Here is a 17,189-nt window from a genome sequence, read left to right as displayed (position 1 = left end):
TTCAGATGTTTATATCTTTCCTTTTCTCCTTTGCTTTTCACTTCTCTTCTTTTCACAGCTATTTGTAAGGCCTCCCCAGACAGCCATTTTGCTTTTTTGCATTTCTTTTCTATGGGAATGGTCTTGATCCCTGTCTCCTGTACAATGTCACAAACCTCATTCCATAGTTCATCAGGCACTCTTTCTATCAGATCTAGGCCCTTAAATGTATTTCTCACTTCCACTGTATAATCATAAGGGATTTGATTTAGGTCATACCTGTTTCTAATACAAGAGTACCTTCCAAGAACATCCTGACAACTGCCTGTGATCAGAAGGAGGAGTAAGGGCTTGTGACCCTGGGAAAATAGAAGGGAGATGAACTTGGGAATCATAAATTAGCAAAGATCAAGTGGACAATTTTATCATTTTAAGACATTTTTCCCTTCAATGCTATTGATTTATTTATTTTTATTGGAGTATAGTCAGCAGGCAGTTTTAGAATGTTCATGCCATTTGTCCAGTAAAAGATGAAGTAAAGGAACTCAGAGTGGTTTGAAGTGATACCCTGTATTGGAGAGGCTGATTTGTAGAACACTGTTTCATAAGTGCACGTGCTTTCAGTGGGCAGTACATCAAAACACAGTATACTAAAAGTCATTGGTGCCAGTTTTGGATCTCCAAGAATTTCTCTATCTGGCTGCTGTAGGAACTGCTGCTTAGATCTTGGATTGGAGCCACCTTGCTCCCAAACTTGGGCATCCAGGTGACTATGGTTGGGACATATAAGCCCTCCGATCTTAACTAATGTGCACATTTTTCCTGGGAACATTCCCATAAGAAATTTCTTGCACAAGTATTTCCACTATAAGAACTTCTTCTAGGGAACCCTTTCTAAGGTATATGAAAAGTGTGAAAGGGTCTGACTTGCTTAGTTGTGTCTGATTTTTTGTGACCTCATGGACTGCAGTCCGCCAGGCTCCTCAGTCCATAGAATTCTCTAGGCAAGAATACTGGAGTGGGTAGTCATTCCCTTCTCCAGGGCATCTTACAGACCCAGGGGTCAAAGCCAGGTATCCTGCATTACAGGCAGATTCTTTACTGTCTGAGTCACCAGGGAATCTCCTGGACACATAACATACCAAAATTGGCAAAGTTCTTCATGTACCAAGTAAAGAAAGAGTTTTCCAATTTCATAGTCCTTTGCAACCCAACCACACAACATTAGAGTTGGCAATGGCAATATCATTGTTTGGTAAATTTAGGAAACTAAGGTCCCAAGGTAATTTGTACAAGGTCACCCAAAAATTTAGAGAAAGTCTCAGAACTAGGACCCCAAAGCCCAAATTCCCAGTCTAGCACTAATTTCATTCAGTATTACAAGAGATTTTTTAAAATATATTTCCCTTTGTTGATTTTCAATTCACAAAATTATTTGCAGAATGACTATTATCACATTTAGCTGTGAAAACTGTCCTTCTCTGATGAAGGCTTAAGCATGGCAGCTCAATAATCAACATATATTGCCTTAAAATGGAGAAGACCTGATGTGGGCACCTTTTATAACAATCAAAATACAAAAATAAATAAATAAGTAAATAAAACCTAACATTCGTGGAGATCTTACTATGAACTGGGTCCTCTGCCAGTTATGTTACATGTATTATTCCATGATATACTTAGACCAACCTAATGTGGCAGGTACTATTATGATTCCATGCTTAGCAATGGGGAACTGGGCTCAGAGATGAAAATGTATATGCAGCAGCTGCTGCTGCTGCTGCTGCTGCTAAGTCGCTTCAGTCCTGTCCGACTCTGTGCGACCCCATAGACGGCAGCCCACCAGGCTCCCCCATCCCTGGGATTCTCCAGGCAAGAACATTGGAGTGGGGTGCCATTGCCTTCTCTGTATATGCAGCTACTTTATATTAAAGTTGGGATCAAGGCCAGATCTGACTTACTAACCTTTGTCTTCCTTATCTCCAGATGGCATAATCTTTCTAGGCTTTATAAGACTCCCCTGGTGGCTCAGATGGTAAAGCGTCTACCTACAATGTGGGAGAGACCTGGGTTCAATTCCTGGGTCAGGAAGATCCTTTGGAGAAGGAAATGGCACCGCACTCCAGTACTCTTGCCTGGAAAATCCCATGGACGTAGGAACATGATAGGGTACAGTCCAAGGGGTCATAAAGAGTCGGACACGACTGAGCGACTTTACTTCACTTCACTTTATCGCCTCCAGGTTGCACATCCTGCAACAGAGGCATCTCAGTGACCCCTAGAATACCCTCTTTTACCTTCTGTCATTAATGGTAATTCTGTAATGACATTAACCAAAGAAAACATGGCAAGCAACTGAAAAAAAAAAGGAGGGTCTTTAATTTGGATGAAAATATTCAAAAATACTTTTATTAAAGTAAAACAAGGGCATGTTATTTCTACAGTGATCCAAAAGTAATATATGATTATACTTATTGATGTATTATTTTATTTATCAGGGAAATAATCAGTTGATGATTATTTCAGAACTATAGTAGTTATATTATACTGCAGTGGGCTAAACTGTCAGCCCTTGTCTTGGAATATCCCTGGATGGAAGTCAATTTCAATTTGTAGCCATGTATGACTTTACAGTCCTTCCTTACTGACAATGCAAATGTAATTCCTCACTACAAAATATGACACTCTCTGAGTGATGGATAAGAAAGGCTGTGGGTTGTAAAGGCAATCACTTACTATATTTCCATTTGCTGGGTCTCGTCTGAGAGTGGATGCTACCTCTGCAATAGTGAAATAGTTTGATTTTTGGATTGGGTTTGCTCCAACTGGAATATTAATTCATGTTTTATAACAGTTGCATGAGCAAAACAACAATGTACATTCTTTTTTACTTTAAATTAATAATTCAGTTAATAAATACCATGCATTTGATATTTATAAATTACATAAAAATAAATAATGGAATTTTTAAACTCACTTTGATGGAAAATTCAAGGTTAAAGGTGTATAGTCCAGAAATCTACAATTCTGGGGAGGTCCCAATTTTGACTCAGTAGATTATGAGCTACCACAATCCATGAATATCTGCATTTCTTTTCCCCAAGTGACACTTAATAGTTTACCTTATACAACAGTTTATACCTTCCACAATCTAAAAATTTTAGAGGGAAAAATACCCAAAGCATATTTTACTATTATTTTTAAACTAGTAATAGAAACTCCATCCTGTTGTGAGTTGCTACATTTGATTGACATTTTGGCCTGTTTGTATAGTGTCCTCCATGTGTTCTATGGATAGTCCCCATGCTTATCCCAACATTCCAGTACAATTATACTCTCTTCCATCCATCTGCTCTTATACTGGGGAAAGTCCAATGGACAATCCCCAGGATGACAGTGTAGCAAAAATAAAGATATCAGAACGTTTTGATAGTTTCTTGAAAATTAGGAAACTAAACAAAAGTAGCAATATATTCTCAAAGGTCATTAGTAGTTAACTCAGGGCAGGTAGTGTAGAAAGAAAAATTGGAGTGAATTCTGTGGGAAAATATATCTAACCCACATGACATTTGTACTGACCACTTTTTGAGAGTCAGTTGGTTCTAGAGATGGCTCAAGATCATTTTTAGAGGAATCATAGTCCATGATAAGGGCTTCTCTGATGGCTCAGATGGTAAAGAGTCTACCTGCAATGCAGGAGACCCAGGTTTGATCCCTGGGTCAGGAAGACCCTCTGGAGAAGGAAATGGTAACCCACTTCAGTATTCTTACCTGGAAAATCCCATGGATGGAGGAGCCTGGTGGGCTACACCCCATGGGGTTGCAAAGAGTCAGACGCGACTGAGTGACTAACACATACACACAAGTCCATGATAAATTCACTGCTTTTGAATGCCAATGCCAGCCAGCCACGCAGGATAAACGCTTACTATGAAAACATCCTCTGAAACATCATATTTACTGCTCAACCTCTACACAGCCAGGTCTCCAATTTATTTGCACCATTTGTTATAGAATTAGTTTACATTTTCTAACTCCAATCTAATTATAGCCTTTTAAAGAAATCTTCACTCAGGAAGGTGTAACTGTAGTATTCTAGGAAAGGCACTCTTACCTGATTATTAGAAGAATTGGATTTTATGAACCATTTTGACATAGCTAACCATCTCTTTGGGGCAAATCACTTAAACTGTTAATGCTTGAACTTATACTCATCTGTTAAACAGGTTAACTGAAATGAATCTTTATGGCCTGTCATTCTGTGATGATGGGTTTCAATTTGAGAGCTTTAACTTCCATAGCAACTGGATTGCAGGAGGCCTGTCTCTATAAAGCCAAAAAAGAATGAAACGAGGCCTAGAAGAAAATCAGTGAGCTGAAATGTGAAGGGCTTTCCACCCTAACCAAAGTGTTTGTTTTCTTAGGGCCCTGGGCATATTCTTATCAGTTTTATCAGCAGTTTTCAAGCATTTCTCTGACTTTTTGATACTTGAACTCCTTAGCCTTATTTAAACATTGTGTCCTGTACCTTGAAACTGACAGGTTTTATAATGTTAATGAAGCTGAACTTGAAGGAGACCAAGAAAAGCAAATGCGTCAACTAGTATTACTGGAGGTTACCATTCCTAATTTCATACTGAATGAGCTTGGCGAGAAAAAATGTATTCCGGAAATACTGTGCTCTCATTTGACTTAGATTTTTAAAAAGTATCTTGTGAAGCATATTGCTCATACTTGTGTCAGGGTTGCCCTCCATTATGCCTAATCACTAGTTAACTACATTTGGCTGAGGATGACTGTAGAATAACGCAATTTCTAAAGTTATCTGTTTGCATATGGTTCCTTCAGGATGGATTCAAGGGATACATTTATCGTGTTTATACAAAAGACAACCTTCTGTTTCTCTAAGCCTAAATACGCTTTTCTAAATGCTCTTTCAGAATCAGTGCTTGCTTCTACACAAATAAACTGCAGGTATTTCTCAATCGAATATTATATTGGAAGAGGAGGCATTGTTTAGACGCACAGTCATGCTACTACTGACTGTTGCTATAAAAATGAAGTTTAATCTCTGCACAATTGCCATTGCTTTTTCTCTGAAATCTGGTGTTTATTGCAATAGAATTTCAGATTTTGCAACATGAGAGCCTGAAAGACAAGCCAACACAGGCGGTTTTCTGGAAACAAGAGACCTGGTACTTCCAACAGTCAGAAAGCTGGCGAAACACCAGGAAGAAGGGAAAGACTCATCAGGTAGATTGTGTTGATCCCACAGACCTCTTTTCATTCTTTGCTAGAGGACGTCTATTGACAAAGAATCTACCTTTTGTTGTTGTTGTTGTTGTTGGCCGCCTGTGTTTTTGTTAACCATACTCTCCTGGATGAGACTTTGACCATCTGGATGTGGTTTTGGTTTCTGTGAGAAAGAACTTTTGTGTCCTTGACATGCCACTAGTATGAATAAATGCTCAGTGAGGAGAACACGGATCAAGGTGCCATATATTTCCAGATCAGATTAGGACAAATACTAGAAGTTATTTGGTGTGTGCAAGTAAGCATATAAACATGAAAAATGCACTTATTAAGAAATATATTTATGGGAATTCCAGGATAACATGGCAGCTAGTTTGGAACAGTCACCATCAACATTACCCTCTGTGTACAACATGGACATCTATAGGATAAAAGTCAACTGAAATGTGCTGATGCACTATATAATATGCTGAGAATTTTATAATTTTATTTCAAGAGATCTTGATATAGTTGTTTCTCATTAAAACAATTATGGATTTAAGATATAGATTTGAATTTTGCAGCAAACTGTAGCAAAAGACCAGCTAAATGGACAAATCAAATGAAAGAATAATGTTCAAGGAGCATATAATTTTTCTATTCTTCATTATTTACTCCATTGACAGGTCTTCTGCTGTAATTCATCCTCCAATATTGTTAAGAGCCGTATCTGCTCAGTGAGGGGCTTTTTCCCACCCTGAATTTGAAAAGTGAACAGGCAGTGAGGTTGATTCCTCAGCTAAATCAAATTGTATTGATGTTGATCCAAAAAGTACAGTTTTACTTATTTTATATTTGAAATAAAGACAAAAATCTTACTTTAATGTTGAGTGTTATTTTTAGCTGGGTACTTTTTTCTATTATTGTTATTCTTCAGTCGCTAAGTCATGTCTGACTCTTTGTGACCCTCTGGACTGTAGCATGCAAGGCTTCCCTGTCCTCCACTATCTCCTGGAGTTTGCTCAAGTTCCTGTCCATTAAGTTGGTAATGTTATCTAACCATCTCATCCTCTGTCACCTCCTTCTCCTATTGGCTTCAATATTTCCCAGAATCAGGGTCTTTTCCAATGACTCAGGTCTTTGTATTCAGATAGCCGAAGTATTGGAGCTTCAGCTTTAGCATCAGTCCTTTCATTGAATATTCAGGTTTGATTTCCTTTATGATTACTGGTTTGATCTCCTTGCAGTCCAAGGAACTCTCGAGAGTCTTCTCCACCACCACAACTTGAAAGCATCATTTCTTTGGTGCTCAGTCTTCTTTATAGTCCAACGCTCACATCTGTACATGACTACTGGAAAGGTCATAGCTTTGACTATATGGACCTTTGCAGGCAAAGTTATGTCTGTTTTTTAATATGCTGTCTAAGTTGGTCACAGCTTTCCTTCCAAGAAGCAAGCATCTTCTAATTTCATGGCTGCAGTCTCCATCCTCAGTGATTTTGGAGCTCAATGAAAGAAAATTTGTCACTGTTTTTACTTTCTCCCTTTCTATTTGCCATGAAGTGATGGGACCTTATTTTTATACCCTCATTCTAAGGAACTAAATCTCCATTCTGATATAATGAAATTCTATCTCATCTAGGTCAGTGGAGAAAATGATTGAGCTTTCTGAAGCTATGGCTTTGGAGATAACTTCTACCAGTCTTCTCTCTTATTAGAGTTTGCATTCTCCTGCCTGGAGTGGTGAGATATTACTGTGGTCCTTAACTTTGTTTTTTGACATTACCTTTCTTCACTATTGAGTCTTAAGAACTAGCACAACAGAGATGTCATGAAAGCTTTTGCATTCTGTGACTTAGATTTTCTTGTTAAAGGCTCACCCTCTAAAGGCATGAGAACCTTTCCTAAGTTCCACCATTGTAATTAGGAAATTACTATTTAATAAGTTGTGTTCATATAGAACATCATTTGTGATTTTTATTACAATGTAGAAATATCCTAGAGAAAATTATATAAATCTAATAAGCATCCGCTGAAAAATTCTTATAGAAAAGTTACTAAATTTTCGGAGTTCTGCATATTTAGAGACTTGGTTTGTAATTCTGCAGTTCTTAATCATGGATACCATAATTAACATCCTTAAATATTAGATCTTTGTGAACATAGCAACATACCTTTTAAAAAAATTGAAGAAAAAAAGTTTGTTTACATGATTATTAAAAGATTCCATATATAAGTGATATTGTATATTTGTCTTTGCCTGATTTACTTCACTTAGTATAATAATTTTCCTGATTTACTTCACTTAGTATAATAATCAGAGAAGGCAATGGCACCCCACTCCAGTACTCTTGCCTGGAAAATCCCATGGACGGAGGAGCCTGGTAGGCTGCAGTCCATGGGGTAGCTGAGGGTCGGACACAACTGAGCGACTTCACTTTCACTTTTCACTTTCATGCATTGGAGAAGGAAATGGCAACCCACTCCAGTGTTCTTGCCTGGAGAATCCCAGGGACAGGGGAGCCTGGTGGGCTGCCATCCATGGGGTCACACAGTCGGACACGACTGAGGTGACTTAGCAGTAGCAGTATAATAATCTCTGGGAGGAGCCTGGCAGGCTACAGTCCATGGGGTTGCAAAGAGTTGGACACGACTAAGTGACTTCACTTTCTTTCCATCCATACTGCTGGAAATGGCATTATTACATCATTTTTTTTAATGTCTGAGTGATGTTACATTTTATATATTAAACATATATACCACATGATTTTTGTCCATTCCTCTGTTGATAGACATTTAAGATATCCTGGAGGAGAGCATGGCAACCCACTGCAGTATTCTTGCCTGGAGAATCTCATGGACAGAGGAGGCTGGTAGCAACCGTGCATAGGGTCCCAAAGAGTTGGACATGACTGAAGTGACTCAGCATGCATACACACACATCCCCAGCATAAGCCAATAGGAAGTTCCATGGAGTCAGATTTTGGGACTGACAGTCAGCCAAAGGGACGTTCATGCAGGTAAATGCTCCTGGATATATCCACTACCAATATCTCAAGCCCTTCCTTGGTGGCTCAGTCAGTAAAGAACTGCCTCCAATGAAGTAGACCTGAGTTAGAATTCTGGGCCAGGAAGATGCCCTGGAGAAAGAAATGGCAATCCACTCCAATATTCTTGCCTGGAAAACTCCATGGACAGAGGAGCCTGGTGAGCTACAGTGCATGGGGTCACTAGGGTCAGACATGACTTTGTGACTAAACCACCACCACTTCTGGCCTTCAAAGCCAGATGCTCTGGAGGCTCCTCTTCCTGGTGCCAGATCCTCCAGGCTGTAGAGCCTGATGTAGGGTCAGAACTCTCACTCATGTGAGAGAACCTCTGGAATATAATTATTCTCCAGTTTGTGGTTTGCCTACCTAGAGGGTATGGGATTTGATTATATCACGAGTCCATTCCTCCTACCAGTCTCATTGTGGTTCCATCCATGTCTTCAGCTGCAGAGAATATTTTCTGGTAGGTTTCAGTCTTTTTCAACAGTAGTTTTTCTACAGATTGTTGTGATTGTGATGTGCTCATGAGGGGAGGAGTGCTTCTGGTCTTTCTACTCTGCCATCTTGACTGCTCTCTCAAGTTAAGGATCTTCAATAGATCTTTGAAATCAGTATGAAGACAGGGGGTACTACACCTGAAGTGTATTCTGGTCTATTCAATGTGTTTGAACACCTGTCTTGGATAAACAATCAGGTTATATCTCTTGCTGGAAAAGGTTTTGGAAATTAGAACAGAAATTATAATCAAGTTTTACTTAAATACCATACACTGTGTAATTATAAACTAAGCTGGATAAGTGAGGCTGCACTCCTAGTTTTATTCTAAATATCAGTAATAGGCATTTATCACTAGACTATTTAAAAGCCTCCACATTTTGAATAGACATAATGATGGATGGTTTAAATCCAGACAATAAAAGACCTAAAAGCAAGATAAGCCACAAGGAATTATTTTCAGTTTGAGGAAGTTTGGCCCTCTTAACAAATCAGTAGATGATATACTATGTGATTTTTATGTTAATATACTACTTCTACCGTTTGAACTTGCTGCATCATTCATAAACTAAACAGATAAAAAGATTTATCTAAAAATAGGTTGCCCACTAGCATCTTGTTAATAGAGAGTGAACCAATCATTCAATTATTTGTAACATTAGTTAGGAATTGTTCAGGAATGGGTGTAGTTTTGATCAGTTATTTTGCACTTAAGCAGTTTCATTCAAGACATGTTATGTTGCACATAAACAAGACAATAATGTTAGGTCTACTCTAAATTTAGGTCTTTATTACTCATAGCCTGCCACTGTAACTGATTTTTCTTTTCTTTAGTAAGCTGTGCTATAAATCATCAGGGGAATTATCATATAATAGGAAGGGCTGACTGATATTCTTATACTTTCACTTCCAAACCCAAGACATGAAGAAATTCTACATGGTGAAAACAAGCAAATAAATGAAGAATGCAGAACAACGAAAGAAAATAAATATCTGTGTATAGGGGTGTCGGACCTTTATGGATAGCAAAATACAGATTATAACACATCACATGGATACATTATGTTATAAGGTTATATCAACATCAGTGTATCCAGAAAAGCTGTGCCCTATTCATTCATTAGGTACATTTTTACTTAAAAACGTCTGTATCAAAAGAGTTTTGCTATGTGGACTTTGAGCTGCAAAAAGACAGGAGTGGTTATAGTGGCAGATGGTTATGCTATAAAAATGCAGTTTTATGAAAGTAGTGTGGGGTTGGCAAATAGTTTAAGTCCAGAAAGGCAAAGGGCCACTTCATTGAGATGAGTCAAGGGAAAAATGAGTTTTCTGATTTCATGGTTTGAGGAAGTAGGAAATCAACTTGATAAGTTTTGAAACTAGCATCAATAGATGATGTATTATAATGATTTCATGTTTTTTTCTATCATATTTCTATCATATCAATCAGAAACTTTCTCTAGAGAACTTTACACACAAGGAAAGAAATTCCAGGCAGCTTTGGAGTATAGAAAGAGTGAATAATTTAGAGATTCTAAGTGACAGGTGCATAATATCAACTGTGGGGCAAATGTCCTTCAGCTTACTGAAGATAATGGTGTCCTTTTGTTTCTTATTCAGTATCAAGCCTGTGTGTAAGGATAGTCTGTGCACTGTCTCCAGCTCTTCTAGTGCCTTCCTAATCTATTACTGTAGTTATTCACTGTTAGAACTTTTCTTCAGAGCGCTGCGTTAGCTCTATCCTGCAGATTTTGATATATGATATCTACATTACTGTAATCATAATGGAGTAATAAATAGTAGATAATCAGCAAGTGTGCTGACAAGATGTAAAATTTAATTACTATTTTAGATAGAAACTCTTAATAAAATGCAATAGATGAATATTGTAAAGTGTTAAGATAATATCTATCTCAACCAAAAATCTGCACTTATTCCCATACAAATTAGAGGAAAAATTGATATTATGGCTATGACTTAACTTTCATTAGCCTTATGTGAAACTACCTGTATTTCCACATCTGTATTAAAGCTTTTAATCTTTGCCAAAATATTAGGTTAAAAATTGTAGGCTGGTTTTAATTTGTAATTATTATCTAAAGAGTGATATTGAGCATTTCTTCATGTTTAGAAAATGGTTTTCTTTTCTGTGAACTATATTCTCATAACTTTAAAACATTTTTTCTTGATTTATAGGAGCAGGTTAATTAATTTAAAATTTGTTTTCTTATTTTTAAATGTGTCATGTTACTTTATAATTGATTTTACTGATTTGGAATTTTTTTCAGGAATTGAAGTTTATCCATTATATTTTTAATTACTTCTGTTTTTTGTTTTTTATTCATTTACTTGTTTGTTTTTTAAATTTTTGTTTTGCTTTGCAAAGGCATCCATGCCTCAGCAATAATAGTCAATGCAAATAGAAACCATTAAAATAATATTTTTAAAAGAATGTAATATTATATTATTTGTTGACTTTATATTTTGTAATTGAAGGATCTTGAAGAAACAAGTGAGCAAGCATAGAATGAAAGAATTCAGAATGTATCTGAATATAAAGTTAAAACACATAGATCAATAGACATCATATATAGAAGCAATACACTAGTTATAATATATGACAGAAAAAAACCTCATGCTAAAATTAACCATAAAATAAAATAAAATATCTAGGAATAACAAGAAATATCTTAGATGTATATAAAGAAAACTCTGGGGTGTAAAATATGTCTTGATCAAATGAAATGGTAGACCATGTTCTTTTACAGGAAGCTTCAACATTGTAAAAAGGAGTAAGTCCCCCTAAATTAATCTATAAATCTAAAGCAATCCCAATAAAAATATTAGAAATTTAAAAAATTAATTTTTTTTTGACATGGACCATTTTACAAGTCTTTATTGAATTTGTTGCAATAGTCTTTTATTCTACATTTTGGTTTATTGTCTACAATGCATGTGGGATCTTAGCTCTCTGACCAGGGATTGATCCCACATCCTCTGCATTGGAAGGCAAAATATTAGCCACTGACTGCCAGGGAAGACCCAGAAATTAAAAAAAATTAACTATAAAGTTTATATGGCATGACAAACAAGAAAAATAAATTGGAAATTTGAGAGGAAGAAGACCAGTGTCGTATGAACACTCCTGTCATACACTTTTAACTTAATATAAGGCTACAATAATTTAAGGTGGAAGCAGTGACGGGTTTCCTCTTACTGTGCTCTAAAATCACTGTGGATGGTGACTGCAGTCATGAAATTAGAAGACAACTGTTTTTTGGCAGGAAAGCTATGACAAACCATTTTGCTGACAAATGTTCTTATTATCAAGGCTATGGTCTTTCCAGTAGTCATGTACAGATGTGAGAGTTGGTCAGTAAGGAAGGCAGAGCACCGAAGAATTGATGCTTTTGAATTGTGGTGCTGACGACTCTTGAAAGTCCTTTGGAAAGCAAGGTGATCAAACCAGTCAATCTTAAAGGAAATCAATCCTGAATACTCTTAGGAAGGACTGATGCTGAAGCTCCAATTCTTTGGCCACCTGGTGTGAACAGCTCACTCATTGGAAAAGACCCTGATACTGGGAAAGATAGAAGGCAGAAGGGGAAGAGGGCAACAGGGGATGAGACGGTTGGATGGCTTCACCAATTCAGTGGACCTGAACTTGAGCAAACTCCTGGAGATGGAGAGGAACAAGGAAGCCTGGCATGCTTCAGTCCATGGGGTCACAAAGAGTCGACATGACTTAGCAACTTAACAGCAAAAAGAATAATTTAAATTGAACTAATGGTGAAAGTGAAAGTTGCTCAGTAGTGTTCGACTCTTTGTGATCCCATGGACTATACAGTCCATGAAATTCTCCAGGCCAGAATACTGGGGTGGGTTGCCTTTCTCTTCTCCAGAGGGTCTTGCCAACCCAGGGATCGAACCGAGGTCTTCCACATTGCAGGCAGATTGTTTACCAGTTGAGCCTCAAGGGAAGCCCGAAGTAATGGCACTGAGATAGATATATACAAATGAAAATGAATGCAAAGTTTGAAAATAGGCCTACATACATTTGGGAGTTTAGTTATAATCAGCATCACTTCTAATTAGTAAACAGTAAATGAAGTAGCAATCTTGAAAAAAAATCCAGTTGGCGATAGCCCTTATACCTTGCACCAAATAAACTCCAAAAGGTTAAATATTTAAATTTATTAAGAGAAATAATTGAAATCCTAAGAAAAATTTTCCTTAAAAATGTCAGAATGTGAATGGTTCAAATTTCACTTCCCATAAAAAGTTCTGCTTAGTAATAACCACCTAAAGGAAAGTCAAAAGGCAAATTACAAATTGAAAAAAAATATTTTGAACTCACTGAGCATGAAAAAATTTTCAGTCACACTTGTCATATGATAACTACAAATTTAGAACTGGTCTATTGTGTTACTTTCATCTAGAAGTTTGACAAAGATCCATAGTCTTAATTATCCATTATATTGGCAATTATGTGGGGAAAAAAGCACTTTTCTATATTATTTATAAAGGTTTAAATTGGTATAATTTCTTAGAAGGGTAACCTGTCAATATCTACCAAAGTTAAAAATATGCAATCTTTTTAAAAGTATGCAATTTTGATCCAGCAGTTCCACTTCTAGTAATTTATGCTATACTTAAATGTGTGTATGGACAAAATTATACATGTACACAGCTATTCAGTGAATAACTTTTTTTGCAAGAGTCAAATCACTTAAAGTAATGTGAAGTCCATTCTTAGAGGATGGAGTCAGTATATTACCCATATTCAAAAAGCCATTTAAAAGAATAAGGAAAATTTTGTTATGCTGAGATATAAAAATCTCCAAAATTTGCTATTAAATAATAATCTGTCCAATGTAAATAGAGATAGTGTTCTGCTGTTCGTGTAAAAGAGTAAGATAGCAACATCTTCTGAATTTTGAAATATATGAATGTATTAACTATTCAGACTAATAATAAAATATCATTTTAAGAAATATGTAAATACTGGACATCAGTATTCTTTAAAATACTGGAGCCTTTCTTCTTCTGAGACCCAACATTTCCCTCAGTTCTCCTTTCCTCTTCCAAACCCAGTCTTTGCCCGATAATGGGGATGAGATTAAAAGATATAACAGAGCACAATGTTTCATTTACTTTCTTGCAATAATTTCAACTCTAAATCAATATTATAAACTAGCCTCTGGATTGAAACTTGTGTATATCAGCAAAGCATTTATTGAGGTAATATAAACATTACTCCTTTTATCTCCCTTGGTAGTTTTCTAAATAAAAGTTTTTAAAATTATAGTTCTTCTTAATTTGGCTCAAATAAGTGTTTGTATGACTTTCTATCCCACTTAACAGGCAGCTATTAAAAAAAGTTTCCGTTATATTGAGTCCTGGATTGTCTGACATTTATTAATAATTATAGACCACCTTTAGGCTAATTTTAGAAATTATTTTCTCCAACTGTACAAAGTCTGTTCATTTTTCTTCATCAAATGTCAACTCTCGCCATTAAGAAAGCCTACCATCAATCTTGCATTTTAATGATTACTGTTCAGATCCAGGCAAATGTGTTGATTTTCCTTACCCTCTCCTTTGACTTTTCTGCTTCCTAACTCTTTGAGGCCTTGTAAAAGAGAAGGGAAGGTGAAATTTACAATACAGCTCCAGTACAGGCCTTTAAACACTGAAATTTTTAATTGTAGTCATCCAAGTGTGGAAGAAAAGACTGACTCAAACTAGAAGACAGAATGGGAGTAGACAGTCTATGGGCTTCCCAGGAGGTCAATGGTAAAGAATCTGCCTGCCAATGAAAGAGACGAGAGATGCGGATTTGATCTCTGGGTCGGGAAGATCCCCTGGAGAAGGAAACGGCAACTGCCTTCAGTGTTCTTGCCTGGGAAATCACATGGACAGAAGAGCCTGGTGGGCTACAGTCCGTGGGCTCACAGAATCGGACATGACTGAGTGACTGAGCAGACGCACACACAGAGTATACGTAGTAGATATGTTTTAAGCAGAGAACAATGGGATTGTTGAGCAACCTTCCAAATAATAAATTCTGAGTCTACAATGTTAGAAATTCACAGGATATCTTCATATATAAATGCCAAAAGAAACCACACACTTCAAAGCTAAGTACAAGTCATTGTTATTATACACTTTAATGGTCAATAGATAAACTAGAGCAAACTATGTATCACAGAATAATTGGCAGATGAGCTGGTGTATCTGAAAGACTTTGTTAAGCCCTGATGTGATCTAGAAGTGCTAATCATATTTTTATCCTAATAATTAAAATCGTGTTAAAAATGGCCAATGATTCAATAACGTGCGTTGAGCTTTTCCTTTTTATTGCAGCCCTGTTATAGGAGGTGTGAGCGATAGGGTAGAAACAGCCCTCTGAGAAGCTAACTGGATAATGCAGATGTAAAAATGTGCTTGTGAATGCATGCACACACACAGAAAAACTTATGGACAAGCATCTTACAAAGAGTAAATTGCAGAGTGAACTGCAAAGTGAAAGAGTGCTTAACATCAGTAGACAATGAGAAGAAAAGTAATCTCTGAGCTGCTCATTTTTGAGCCCTGTTTTGAGGAAGGAATGTTATAGAAAAAGATAAATGAAGGTGGATAATCCCAAAAAGGAGACGGCAAAGTCATTAATAGGAAACCGAAGTAAAAGTTGTAGCAAAATTTGAAGGGAGAATACGAAGATAGAATTTGTTCAAAGGAGCATGATTGAAATATTGATTCAATATGATGAACTATTGATGAACTATTGATCAATAGTCATGATTTTTAAAATGCGCTGGTATTCTTATAGCTATCAAATTTATCCTGTCTTTCTAAAGATCATTTTCAATTATATTTGCATACGGCTCATTACAACTTCATAAAATCTACTTATTTCTACCCCTTTTCTTGTTGTTTAATCACCAAGTCGTGTTTGACTCTTTGCAACTCCATGGACTGTAGCCTGCCAGGCTCCTCTGTCCATGGGATTTCCCAGGCAAGAGTACTGGAGTGGGTTGCTATTTCCTTCTGCAGAGGATTTTCCCGACCCAAGGATCGAACCCAGGTCTCCTGCATTGCAGGAAGACTTTTCACTGTCTGAACCACCAAGGAAATCCTTTTCTTGCCTTTAACTAAATTTCTGCCTTTTATTGTCAGTTTGATTTTTATCTTCAGAGTTTTCATTATAGACAATAAAGGTATATATCACTTTATAAATATTTTTATCCTCTCTTCTTATTGAAAAGTAACAAGTGAGAATACTTTGACAGCTTGAAAACTTAGCTTTTTGAGATTAGAGTATTAGAAATTATTTGAAAAATGTCTTTTTTTTTTTACAAATACATGATAAAGTTAGATATTACTTTTACAAGATCATTTGATGACAAAGCCCTTCTTTATTTTCAAGATAGCTTTCTACCGTGAGCTCTTATGCAAACTTTCATTAACAGATAGAACATCGAAGCCATAGATGTCAGATCTGCCATTTATGAATTTTCTAGGATTTCATGATCCTACCTTAAAAAATGATCTTTTTTTCTACATCAAGATTATGAAAGAAAGCACCTTTTGATTTGCAACTATTATGATTTTCTGCAGACTTTGGTGGGACTTCCCGGGTGGTTCAGTGGTAAAGAATACACCTGCCAGTGCAGAAGATGCAGGAGACATGGGTTTGATCCCTGGGTCAGAAAGATCCCCTGGAGGAGGAAATGGCAACCCATTCCAGTATTCTTGTCAGGATAATCCCATGGACAGAGGAACCTGGTGGCTGTTGTCTACACGGCATTGCTAAGACACAACTGAGCAACCAAGCACGCATGCACAGAGTTTGGTGGTCTTGGCAGATTTATGTGTTTTCAAGAGAATTGCCTCTGTGTTTGCTGCACATCAAAGTGTAATCTGTTCCTTCTTTCCCCCCAGTATTCCAAGGCTAGCTCTGCTGCTTGGGATCCACTTCAGTGCCTCTTCATAATGTTCCTAGGTTTACATTTTCTTTTACTTAGCAGAGTCACTTTATGTAGATTTTTTTAAATAGACTCCATTTTTAGAGCAGTTTTAGATTCACAGCAGAATTGAGTGGAAAGTACAGGGAATTCCCATATGCCTTCTATCCTCACACTTGCATAGCTTCTACCAGTGTCTATACCCCACACGAAAGAGGTTTATTTGTGACAATTGACTAACCTTCCATGACACATTATTATCAGCCACAAGTCTCTATTTCATTTCTGGAAAACTACATTTTATGGATTTTGAAAATGCATCCCTCATTACAGTATCCTGTAGAACAGTTTCACTAATCTAAAAATCCTCTGTCTTCTGTCTATTCATCTCTCCCTCCCCTCTGACCCCTGGAAACCACTGACACTTTTAAGGTCTCCATAGCTTTGCCTTTCCCAGCATGTCATG

The sequence above is a fragment of the Bison bison genome, unplaced genomic scaffold, assembly GCF_000754665.1.
Source record: "Bison bison bison isolate TAMUID 2011002044 unplaced genomic scaffold, Bison_UMD1.0 scf7180017864318, whole genome shotgun sequence".
Lineage (NCBI taxonomy): Eukaryota > Metazoa > Chordata > Mammalia > Artiodactyla > Bovidae > Bison > Bison bison.
This window is presented reverse-complemented; position numbering follows the sequence as displayed.